Source organism: Myxocyprinus asiaticus, chromosome 25 (assembly GCF_019703515.2).
Source record: "Myxocyprinus asiaticus isolate MX2 ecotype Aquarium Trade chromosome 25, UBuf_Myxa_2, whole genome shotgun sequence".
NCBI lineage: Eukaryota > Metazoa > Chordata > Actinopteri > Cypriniformes > Catostomidae > Myxocyprinus > Myxocyprinus asiaticus.
In genome coordinates, this window is record NC_059368.1 from 31,037,727 (window position 1) to 31,050,670 (window position 12,944).

A 12,944-nucleotide genomic window follows, 5' to 3' on the forward strand; every position below is an offset into this window, starting at 1 on the left:
TTAAGCCGATTTGCACCAGTTTACACCATATGCAAACAGATGGGTTGGTAGATCGATTTAATAAAACCCTAAAAAATATGATTTGTAAGTTCGTGCATGAGGATGCTAGAAATTGGGATAAACGGCTTGATCCCCTGTTATTCGCAGTGCAAGAGGTCCTGCAAGCCTACACAGGGTTTTCCCCATTCGAGCTGCTGTATGGGCGGCGCCCGCATGGCATGCTCTATGTCATACGGGAAGCTTGGGAGGAGGGGCCTTCAAACAGTAAGAATGAAATTCAATACATTCTTGATCTTAGAGCAAATCTCCACACTTTGGGGCCACAAACACAGGAGAATTTGCTCCGAGCTCAGGAACGTCAAAGCCGACTATATAACAGGGGAACTCGGCTATGGGAATTTGCAACGGGAGACAAAGTGCTCACATTACTTCCCACATCGAGCTCCAAATTACTCGCCAAGTGGCAAGGACCATTTGAGGTCACACGACGAGTGGGGGATCTCGATTATGAGGTGAAACGAACCGATAGAGGGGGCGCATGTCAAATATACCACCTCAATCTCCTGAAATGATAGAGGGAGGTGATCTCTATGACATTGGCTACAGTAGTTCCGGAGAGGGCGGAGCTCAGGCCGGAGGTGGTCACAAAACCCAATCATATCGCCCCGGTCACTTGTGGAGACCACCTCTTACCGTATCAAGTCACAGAGGTGGCCAAGTTGCAGGAAGAATTTGCGGATGTGTTTTCTCCTCTGCTGGGTCGTACAAACCTCATACAGCACCATATCGAGACTGAGCCAGGGGTAGTGGTACGTAGCCATAACTACCGACTACCCGAACACAAGAAAAAGTAGTCCGGGAAGAATTAGACGTAATGCTCAAGATGGGAGTAATAGAGGAATCACACAGCGATTGGTCCAGCCTGGTTGTTCTGGTTCTTAAGAGCGACGGGTCTGTACGGTTCTGTGTGGATTATAGAAAAGTCAACGCGGTGTCTAAATTTGACGCCTACCCAATGCCTTGTATTGATGACTTGTTCGGTATGTTTGGGGCCCCAGCTATGTTTCAGCGCCTCATGGACCAAATCCTCAGACCGCATTCGGCTTACGCCGCTATCTAGATGACATCATCATTTACATTAATGATTGGCAGCGGCACATGCAACATCTGATGCCTCATGCAGTTCTGAGATCGCTGCGACGGGCGGGACTCACAGCAAACCCCAAGAAGTGTGCAACTGGACGGGTGGAGGTACGGTATCTGGGGTTCCACTTGGGCCGCGGGCAGGTGCATCCCCAAATTGACAAAACTGTGGCGATTGCGACCTGCCCAAGACCCAAGACCAAAAAGGGGGTGAGACAGTTCCTGGGGCTGGCTGGCTATTATAGGAGGTTTGTGGCTAATTATTTGGACATCACTAGCCCGCTGACTGATCTCACTAAAAAAGGAGCTACAGACCCGGTCCAGTGGACAGAGCAGTGTCAACAGGCATTTATGCAAGTTAAATCTGCACTTTGTGGGGGGTCGCTTTTACACTCACCCAATTTATCTCTCCCTTTTGTGTTACAGATGGACGCTTCAGACAGAGGTCTGGGGACGGTGCTCTCGCAGGTGGTGGAGGGGGAGGAGCGCCCGGTGCTGTACATTAGTCTCAAGCTCTCACTGAGGGAGACTAAGTACAGCACCGTTGAAAAGGAGTGTCTTGCCATCAAGTGGGCGGTCCTCACTCTCCGGTACTACCTGTTGGGGTGGGCTTTCACTCTCTGCTCAGATCACGCCCCACTCCAATGGCTCCACCGCATGAAAGATACCAAAGTGCGGATCACCTGTTGGTATCTGGCTCTTCAGCCATTTTAGTTCAAGGTGGTCCACAGACCAGGAGCGCAGATGGCTGTCACTGACTTCCTTTCCAGAAATGGGGGGGAGTGGTATACAGGCCTGATGTCGGGCGGTGGGGATATGTGGCAGCGGGGGCGTGGTCGAGCGTTCGACCGGAGAGAGAGAAAGTGGTAAGTGTGCATACACCTGAGCCAGATAATGACTAACACCTGTTTCCAATTGCAGTAAGCTTGGGGAGAGCGGTAAAAAAGGGACCACGCCAGCGGCAAGACGGGGAGAGAGTCTAGAGTCGCTACCTGGGTGCTTAATGTTGTGAAGCTGATGTGTTATTGTGAAGCTGAGAAGCTGAAATGCTGATGTGTTAATGTGAAGCTGAAAGCAGATATTTTGTTGAGAGCTGAAGACACTTACATTAAAGGTTGACACACGTAGACTTTGATCCACCTCCCGTGTCCTTCCTGCTTGAACCTCTTTACATAATTTTATTTTTATCGTTCTGCTCTAGTGTACTAAGGGGATGCCGTGTCTTGTTAAAACTGTGTATGTTTACTGTTTCAGTAGTTATGAATGTTGCCTATATGCTTACATAAAATACACCCTATTACAATAGTACTTGCTAGAAGAAATTAGATAGTAAGCAATTTCGGGTTCGGGCTTAAAATCTGACAGTATCGTTCAGACCAGGTAGGGTCCACATGTTCCACAGACCACATGTTCTCGGGTACAGGTCGGGTTCAGGTTTCATTTTAAGGCCTGTGCAGACTTCTAGCATGCAACGAAAGCATGCACCAGTACACAAACACTTATGTAGTCTTTTATTTGTACACACTTTAACAACAGAAATTTTGGTTCACAAACAAGATCTTTTATTTAGCATAGTTATAAAATTGTTTGTCTAAATGTTGAGAATTTATATTAAAAACTATTAACCTCAATAAAATAAAGATAACACCATATCTGTTTATTTAAAATTAATAATCTATACTTAACAGGATCACCCTGTAATTATCTTTGCTCTTAAATTAATGCAATAACATTGAAAAAGTCAAAGCATTGCATAAGGATAGTATTTACCTTACCTTATCAAAAGCAACATCAATCATTATGACTCCCTCTACCACTTATAAAAGAGGCCAGCACAGTATGCACACATCGTTATGCAGGGAAAAACAAATCCTTTAGAACTCATTCTGTTTGAAGATATAATCAAAGACATGCAATTATGCAGTGCAGCATGTGGTAATCAGCTAGTGCTTGACATCCAGTGGATGGCATCACACTAGCAGCCCTGATTTTAGAGCTGCGTTTGTTTGTGTGATTGTGTAACCCAGTTATGCAGAGGGTTACAGTCCGGTTTCTCTTATAAAACCTTCAACATCTCTACATTTTGTCCGGGCTAGGCACATACTATAGACTTTGACAAATATGTCAGCAACTAAAATAATCAAATTTTTTACTAAACTAAATATTTTAATTTACCATTGCTAATTTTCCTTTGAGCAGCCTCACAACAATGCCTTCACCAATGATACCATGTGTTGCATTCACAACCAGAACAAGGGCTCAATTTTCATGAGAATTTTCGTGCCAGCGCAAAGCGAAAGTGAGCATGGAAGGGAGTGTTAGCACTGTCTGTGGGTGTATTGTGTTAACACTTATTTCCTGCATTTTTAATTTGGAGATTCCACCAGCAGGTGGTAATCAAGTTCATGTCCAAACTCTGAAAATCTAGTGGATTTGTGTTAAACTGTCTATAATCATGGTTTATTTTTCAATTATTATTATTATATTTATATTTACAATTGTATTTATGATCTTATTTGTATTGGTATTTTTCCACCTATTGTATAAGTGATTTTTAAGTCCCTGCAAAATAGGCCGGTGGAAGAAGTTGGAGAGGATACAATTTTTCATGTTTCAGTAAATTAATTTAATTGTTCAAAATCAAAATCGACCGGTAGAAGTAAAATGCCTTCTGATATCATCACTATTAATACTAGCCATGATTTTTGTGTCAAAAATCATGATGACAATTATTAACAACATTTACATTCCCATTAATTTAATGGAGCGTACATCCAAATCCTGAAAGAATATAATTTTTTAAGCATAAAAAAGGAGCATGTCCATATTTTTGTATTTTAATTCATTGCATACAGTCCATTTACACTATCAACTTCTTATAAATGTGCTGTTTTTGTTTATATCGCTAGTGCGTGACAGGAAATGACTATAGAATAGGATACAGATGCTGCAATAACCGTAGAAGAAGATCCTAATTAAATTGCACATGACCCAGCCCATCATCACATTGTGCACGCGGTTTCACCAAACCCACTTGTGCCTAGACTTAGCTCATGCTTGCACGAAAATACCAAAACTTCATGGCCAGGCCCATTGAATTTGCGCTTATGGCTAATGGCATAGTACTGCACCTAGCGATAGCGCTCTTAAAATAGGGCCCCAAGTCTTATTATTAGGGCTGTCAAACATGACATGCTGATTAATTCATCGAATTAAACACACTTAATTGCATACATCATTATTTGCTGAGAAAGGCCCCGAAATAAAGATTATTCATATAAATAATGCATAATAATTCAAATATTTATAAATATTTATATATTTACATTGTAGGGCCTTTAATAAATATATAATACGGATTGAAATTCACTTTGAAATCAATTGCATTATTGTGGCAGATGAATAAAGCATTGATTATACCATACAAAAAGTTGCTTAAGAACCCAATATATTCTTTATATTATTATCATATCATTGAACAAGCCAACAGTTGACAGTAATTTGTTCATCAATGTGTCCAGTTCTCACAGGATACATACTTGCATTCCGTCTGCACTATTTTTAACCGTCGCTCTATGTACATGTTTGTGCCTCAGACGGACGTGTTTGGAGCATCTCACTGGTATTCAGCGTCATAAAAGCCGCATTTTTAGAATGCTGTGTCAAGTTAACAGTAGAAGTGCGCAATTGGACGGGTGGAGGTACGGTATCTGGGGTTCCACTTGGGCCACGGGCAGGTGCGTCCCCAAATTGACAAAACTGCGGCGATTGCGACCTACCCGAGACCCAAGTCCAAACAGACAGTTCCTGGGGCTGGCTGGCTATTATAGGAGGTTTGTGCCTAATTATTCGGACGTCACCAGCCCACTTACTGATCTCACTAAAAAGGGAGATACAGACCCGTTCCAGTGGACGGAGCAGTGTCAACCTCACTTTGTGGGGGGCTGTTTTTACACTCACCTGATTTCTCTCTCCCTTTTGTGTTACAGACGGACACTTCAGACAGAGGGAAACTTTGAAAACCGCGTCTTAAGATTGCAATATTCTGCTGTGCTTCACCTACCTTTTGTGCTTCCTCCAGTGAGCAGTTCTCATTCTGTGGCTGTGCTGCTTGTGAGGTTTGTTGAGGCCACCTATTGACGCGGCTCATGAAAACATATGCCTGAATTCAATCCTTCAAGCTTGAATTGCTTGTATGGTAGAAAAATACACACATTTATTATGGAATTTACACACGTGTCAGGGGGCATGATTAATTGCATTATAAGTAATCACACTAAATTTACACATTAAATCAACAGCCCTACTAATTATCCTTTATTAAAATGTATGTACTACAGTTCTACTAAGAGACTTCAGCACTGCAGAGTGTTTAAACCAGTGATATGCTCCTTCACAGCCTGCACTCGAATGCTATTTGCTTGTGCTATAGCCAGTCTTTACAGGCATGAAAAGCCACCAAAGCAGTCTTGCACTTCAAACTAGAATTCATTGTCTTTGAAAGGGAAAGAAGTCAGTGAATAAGAAATATGAGTCAGTATATGGAGGTGAACGAGTACGATTCCTTCACTCAAAGATTCATTCAAAAAGACTGACTGACTGACACATCTCCTACTTTTATTCAGTAATTTTGGTAATGTGTTGGGTCGCCACTTGAAGTCCAGTGTCAAGTCTAGGTTCTGAAGCTAAACCAGTTGAAAACCCCTGATCTATACAGCTCTACAAAGCCGAAATGCAGTAACTACACCAACACTGGAACCCCCCTCCCTTCCATCATAATAAGAAAAGATGCATTTAAAATGTCCACATCTATTGGACTAAGAAGGTACATATTTTCTCCTGTGCATAAAACTTATGACAAACAAAATACAGTAATAATTGTTAATACACTACTTTATTACTGTAAATGATAATATTTTTATATTTAGAACTCAATTTTGACAAATTTTGGTTTTACTTTTGCACAGCAGGATAGTATTCTGCATATTTGCCTTGTGCGGAACGATTCATAATGGTATAGTGTCTCTGTAAACACTGTTGTTTACTCCTGTACACAGATCAGTTTGTCATTCATTGGTGTTTCAGTCCATGGTCAGAAGCTGTGGAAATGACGCAGACAAAAGCAAATTAGAGAGAGTGGCGAGACATGTGGAGATTGACAAACGCCAGCCACCCATTTCCAATTTCACACACTGCACACACACCATTGCCACCTATTTCAGCTCTCATCATCTCTTACACACTAATCTTTGCTTAGGGCTCCTATTAAGCATTCCAAGAAGCTCTTGCCATGCACTTCAGCTTTCTCAAGTGAGCCACCTAAATCCGACCTGAGGAGATCTATCATGGCTTTACCTGCTTCTGTATGTGTGATTTGCACAATGAGGATAGAGGCATCTGTCCAAATATCCCTCTGGAAAATGAAGCCTTATCCTTAACTCTAATGCATAGTACTGTGTGACATTGGGAAATGTCACATCCTGCTGTTATAAACTTTGTATACCCCATGGAGATACAGAACTGTAAGTCTGTGGTCATGGCTGCCCTTCAGGGGCTCTGGGAGGACACCCTGCTCTATAGTGTATCACTGCAGCTGATAGGCAAGTTAGAAATTAGAGAGGTGGTGACTCCAATCAGGTAATTAACATCTGCGTAGAGAAAGAGACAAGTACTGAGTCTCATAAAGAGGCCAGCTAAGCCCAGCCTATAGTAGTGATAGGGTGGAGTCAATATATGAGAGAGAGAGGCTATTCATGAGAGGACAAAGTCTATATATAGTACATTATAGGAGGGAGCTATAGATGAGAGGGCCTGGTCTATATATGAGGAGGAATATACACTCAGTGACCACTTTATTAGGGACACCTGTACACCTACGTACTTATTCATGCAATTATCAGCCAATCGTGTGGTAGCTGTGCAATGCATAAAATCATGTAGATACGGCTCAAGAGCTTCAGTTAATGTTCACATCAACCATCAGATTGGGAAAAAAATGTGATCTTAGTGATTTCGACTGTGGCATGATTGTTGGTGCCAGATGGGCTGGTTTGAGTATTTCTGTTACTGCTAATCTCCTGCAATTTTCACGCATAACAGTCTCTAGAATTTACTCAGAATGGTGCCAAAAACAAAAAACATCCAGTGATGTTTCCATTCTGCAGATGGAAATGCCTTGTTGATGAGGTCAACAGAAAATGGTCAGACTGATTCGAGCTGACAGGAAGGCCACAGTAACTCATATAACCCCTCTGTTCAATTTTAGTGAGTAGAATAGCATCTCAGAATGCAAAACACATCAAACCTTGAGGAGGAACAGCAGAAGACCACGTCGTGCACTTTATTAGGACCAAAGTGTCCCTTATAAAGTGTTCGTGAATGTATATGAGAGGGTGGGGTGTATATATGAGAAGGCGGAGTCTATATAGGAGAGGGACTAGCTATAAAATGTCCATGAGAGAGAGGGGCTGTATATGAGAGAGCAGCAGTGATGGGCAGTAGCTTCACTAAAAAAATCAAGCTATTAGCTTAGATATAGTTTACCCAAAAATGAAAATTATTTAATCATTTCCTCACTGTCATGCCATCCCAGATGTGTATGACATTCTTTCTTCTGCAGAACACAAAGATTTTTAGAAAAATACCTCACAATGTAAGTGAGTGGTGCCCAGAAGGTCCAAAATGGACATAAAGGCAGCATAAAAGTAATCCATATGACTCCAGGGGTTAAATCCATATCTTCTGAAGCGATATGATAGGTGTGGGTGAGAAACAGATTTTCACAAAATCCAGCAATTCTATAAAGAACGTCTGTAGTGCATGAGCGCATGTTAATGAGAGAGGACTCGAATGGCTTTACCTCACCTGTGCTATGCATGATTAAATGTTTATTTTTTATTGTTTTTGATCAACAACTGACAGTTAAGAACAGAAAGGGTATTAAAAGAGACATTATTCAATGACAAATGGGTTGCGTGGATCTCATCTTTGGACACACATTACACAGAATAATTTTTACTCTTAACATGCTGTGAAAGGGTCTCGCTGCTGAATACTTCACGACTACAGTAAACTACACAATTACTGGTGACTGAAAAGTAAACATTTACCAGCCAGCTGCCAAATATATACATTTTAGTTGCATAGTGTGAAATTTGGTTGCAAATGAGAGTGATTTCTGTGATGAGAGTCATATACTGTATGAATAGTATAGATATGTGAAGATTCTTAATTTGCTTACAGTAATATCTTTTTTAGTTTTCAGTTTAATTACGCTTACATGTCGTCAATAGTCAAGCAAGTAAAAAAAAAAATGTACTAGCCAATGGTGATTCATTATTCAACATGTCCATAGAAGGTTGCAGTAAGACAGACTCACAGTCTTACGAAGTCACCATTCCCCACTTAAGGCCATACTGAGAGTTAACACAATTAGACATAGGGCTAATGGAATCTAGGCAGGCCAGAGATAAATGTGACTTCATTAGCACAAGCCTAGAGAGACTGTCAGTGCAAATTACTGATGAAGAAATGTGGTTTCCTTCCTTTACCTCCTCTTGTACACTCCTTCACACACTATCTGTCATTCCCGGAGCATGTGTTTAAAGTCTGGCCTTGGGACAGGAGGGAAGAATGATGGAAGGTGGATGAGGGTGGTGAATAAAATGAAAGGAGAACAAAAAGACATGAAATTACATGGAAGTTGAGTCAAACTGGAGAGGAACAGACAGATGGCAGACAGCCTGGTTTCCACTGCTCAGTGCTGTGTCAAATTTATTTGAAAATCCCAGGAGACAAAAAGTGGGAAGCCATATTGGATTGAGTGCTTTCTTGTCTGAACAACGCCTGGCAGAAAACATGCAAAGGACCACTCACATAATGACCTGGTGGGAGAGAGAATCTATCACAGAGAAAGCTTTCTCTTACATGCACACAAATAACACACAAACTCAAGAAATGGATAGCCATTCTGCAGCTCACAGGCCATTTAATGATTGAAAAAGGTTTTTGAGAGGTTGAAACCAGAAAATTTGATTCTAGTCTAGCTAGTTGTGGTTGGACATGTTAAAAATGATTTGATTGTATGCATTCATTCATAGTTTTTATAGAGATGCCATTTTGAAAGTCCATGCTCTCCTTTAACTAAGCTATAGCACAAAGAACAAAATGTTTCCACTGTTCATTAAATTCAGAATCATTTTCCAGTTCTGAAAACACAGCCTTTTAACCTCCATAAGCCATGGAATGGTTAAAAAAACACTATAACACTATATTGTATAATTTACTTTATGGTTGTGAAATACAGTGTGCTAGCTTTCAATTAAAATTTGTTTTTTTTTTTACTGTTCTAAAGAGCATTTTGAAGATAGTTTCACACAATATTGTGCAACAAGGTGCTTCAGCTTACAGCTAATAATTCAACCAGCAAGTTTACCCTTCTATTTAGACCAGGGCTATTAAATTAAAGTTCCAAGAGGTCCAGTCTCTACATTTCCTTCCCAGCAAATGTCTGGAAAATAATACGAAGCTTACATGGTGTCAGTAGTCATATGGAAATGAATTTATATAATATGTATTTTTGAATAGTTTTTATAACTTGCCATGTTGGCAGCAATAGTACTTTTTAAATAAATAAGAAATAAATCCTAAACAGTCAAAATAGTCTCTTCAAAACTGGGCAGGGATGAGGACATTGGGGGCCCAGATACAGCCAAAGTAGTGGGGTCTGAGGGATATTCTATCAAAAGATTAAAATATTTCATCAAGTCTTCATCAGTCGAGGGCACTTCGCAGTTCGTTTTGAAGCTGAATGACAGCAGTCCAGTTTTTGTGTTTTTACATTCATTTTTACATTTTTTGGGGGGTAGACCTGACCTTGCTAAAGAGAGACGGACTCCATCCCTCCAGGGAAGGTACCACTCTCCTCTCTAGTAATTTGGCTCATAGTCTTAATAATGATTTAAAAGTATTTGACTAACTGGGGCCCAGGTCAGGAAGAAGACAAACTGGTTAATCCGAACGTCTGCTAGCTGCCTTGAGACATCACTCAGGTCACATAAACTACAACACATAGAGACTGTAATCACCTATATATCATATAGAGACTGTGTCTGTTCCCCGAACTACCAAACACAAAATTCTCACTAAATCATTTAGAAAAAAATTGTATTACGGTCAAACTTGAAAAAAACAAAAAATATTAAAGATAAACATCATATGAAGGTAGGGCTACTAAACATTAGATCTTATTCTACCAAAGCACTAATTGTAAATGATATTATTACAGATCATAGTTTGGATGCGCTCTGTTTGACCGAAACTTGGCTTAAACCAGATGAATATATTAGTTTAAATGAATCTACTCCCCCAGGTTATTGTTATAAACATGAGCCTCATCTGAAGGGTTGAGGAGGAGGTGTTGCTACAATTTACTAGGGCTGCCCCCTGACCAAAGATTTCCCTAGTCGACTAGTAGGCGTTAGTTTAAGCCATTAGTCAACTAGTCGCACATTTATGATATTAATTTAATTTAATTTACTTAAATATATAATATTTTGGGGGGCATCAGAAAATGGTTTGAGTTCCAGGGCTGAGAAAGAATGTTATAAGTAACATTGCTAACACTGTTCTACATTATAGAGAAATACTAAACCATAATAATGAGCATTTAAAATATAAATTTTACAAGTGCATACACGAAGCGAGCCACAGCGACACAAAAGCGGTAATGATTCTGAATGTGTCGGAAAAACCAGCAATGAGACTGTCTGAACATTTTGTTAATTTATAGAGAGAAATGCACATTAGAGTTGTGCCGACAGATGATGATCTTGGTGATCGACAATGGTCAGAGTGATCGCCAATAGCTGATGCCTTTGATGAAGTCAAGATGATATTTGGCTCATTTTCCCATTAATGTATTAAATTATTATTATTATTATTAGGCTATTATGACTATCAAATTAATATTACAAATAATTTGCCTGTAGACGCACAGACACGTGCTTGAAGAAACACACGTTATTATATTATTAAGAACAGATGACAGAAAAGCCATCTATGCGCATTTATGACACGCTGTTTGTACGGAGGCGTGCAGTCTCGTGGAACACGTGTATGTAAAAGGTTCTCACTCTTACTTTGTTTCTGTCTTCTGAATTTTTTTTTTTTTTTTTTTTGCAAGAACAGTACTATCTATGAGTGCTGCAAATGACCTCAGACATCTCACTTTATTTCCACAGAGCAGTTCATTATGACCACAATTCTGCAGCCTATACATCTGTTATTAAAACATAAAGTAATACAAAAACACGTTCACCTCGAACCATGATTTATATTTCAGTGATTATTATTATCATTATAATTATTATTTTTACATTTATAATTGTTTTTATGTCTTAATTTGTGGAAGTAATTTTCCTACTGCATGTTTAGATGGATACTTGCCTGACGGTAAATGGAAAGGTGGTTACAAACAGAAGGGAAGGAGAACACAGGGAAACCGGTTTTTCCAGGCTCAGGTAGGACTTTTAATAGGCCACTTCAATGCTTTACAACTGCACAAACTCGTCAGCTTCACAGGCACATAGACTTAAAATCATTAGCTTCACAGGCACTAGTAACTTAAACACAACAGCTTCACAAACATAACAGATTAAAGGTAGCAGCTTCAGGAGCACCGTGGCCTTCCTTGTGCCAGACTCTCTCACTCTCTCTGCTGGTGGTGTGGCTGCTTATATGCTGCTCTCCCCATGCTCACTGGAATTAGAGACCGGTGTTACACATAATCTGGCTCAGGTACAAGCGCCCTTACCGCTTTCTCTCTCTCCAGATGGACGCTCAACCATGCCCCCGCTGCCACACCGATGTAATTGGATATTGTGATATATATATATATATATATATAAAACGTGTTTCATCTTTTCCAATATGGTACATGTACAAATTCAGCTGCATTTAACCTGAAAAGAATGTGAGGATGCTGACAGTCTATTGCAGTCATGCTGTGCATTACAAAGATTGACAACCATGTTTTTTTGGGTCCAAAGCCTTGGTTTCTGCTGACTCACTGAGTTGTCATGGTGAAATGTGGTCGCCTTGACAATGTAAAAGAGATTCCACGCATGAGCATAGTGCATCAGAAGAGGAGATATACAAACAAACCAGACAGATTGTATGCATAACACTTTAATTAGTTTCTCTTCCCCCTCATAGTCTAGCGGTTATTAACATTTCCACCCCCTAAACTCAATCCATGGCCTTGTGGGGGATATCCGAAGCAGCAGAATGCAAGTTTGCAAATATTTAAAGTCAGCATGGTTTCAAACCAATAGTCCAACATTTTTTGTAAAGATTTGTCTCTTAAGTTGTTCATATATAAAAGGCTTTGAATTTTACTCTCAACACACTGTTTGTTCATTTCAGTGCCTATCCAAATGTGCCAAATTGTCTGTGTACACTTTACATATGAACACCTACGCATACGAATGAGATCAAACTGGTTTAATAAATGTGTGCATTTGTATTTGATTATTGTGTGCAACAGTAGATGGCATTTCCTACTGCATCAGCTGACAGACAGCAGAGCTAGCTGGAACAGAAACTAATTGCTGTGTCTGAGAGACTCATTGATACAAAAACCATGTCGAGCGTAGCCAACCATGTCCCATTTCAACAAAGCATGTAAGAGGAATCAATCGACCAGGAGCAATGCCATTACACATATGCAGAAGGACACTTGTGTGCAGGTGCCTCAGAAATTGCTCTGTCTGTTTTGATTCACTAAAAAGAATTTGTTCATA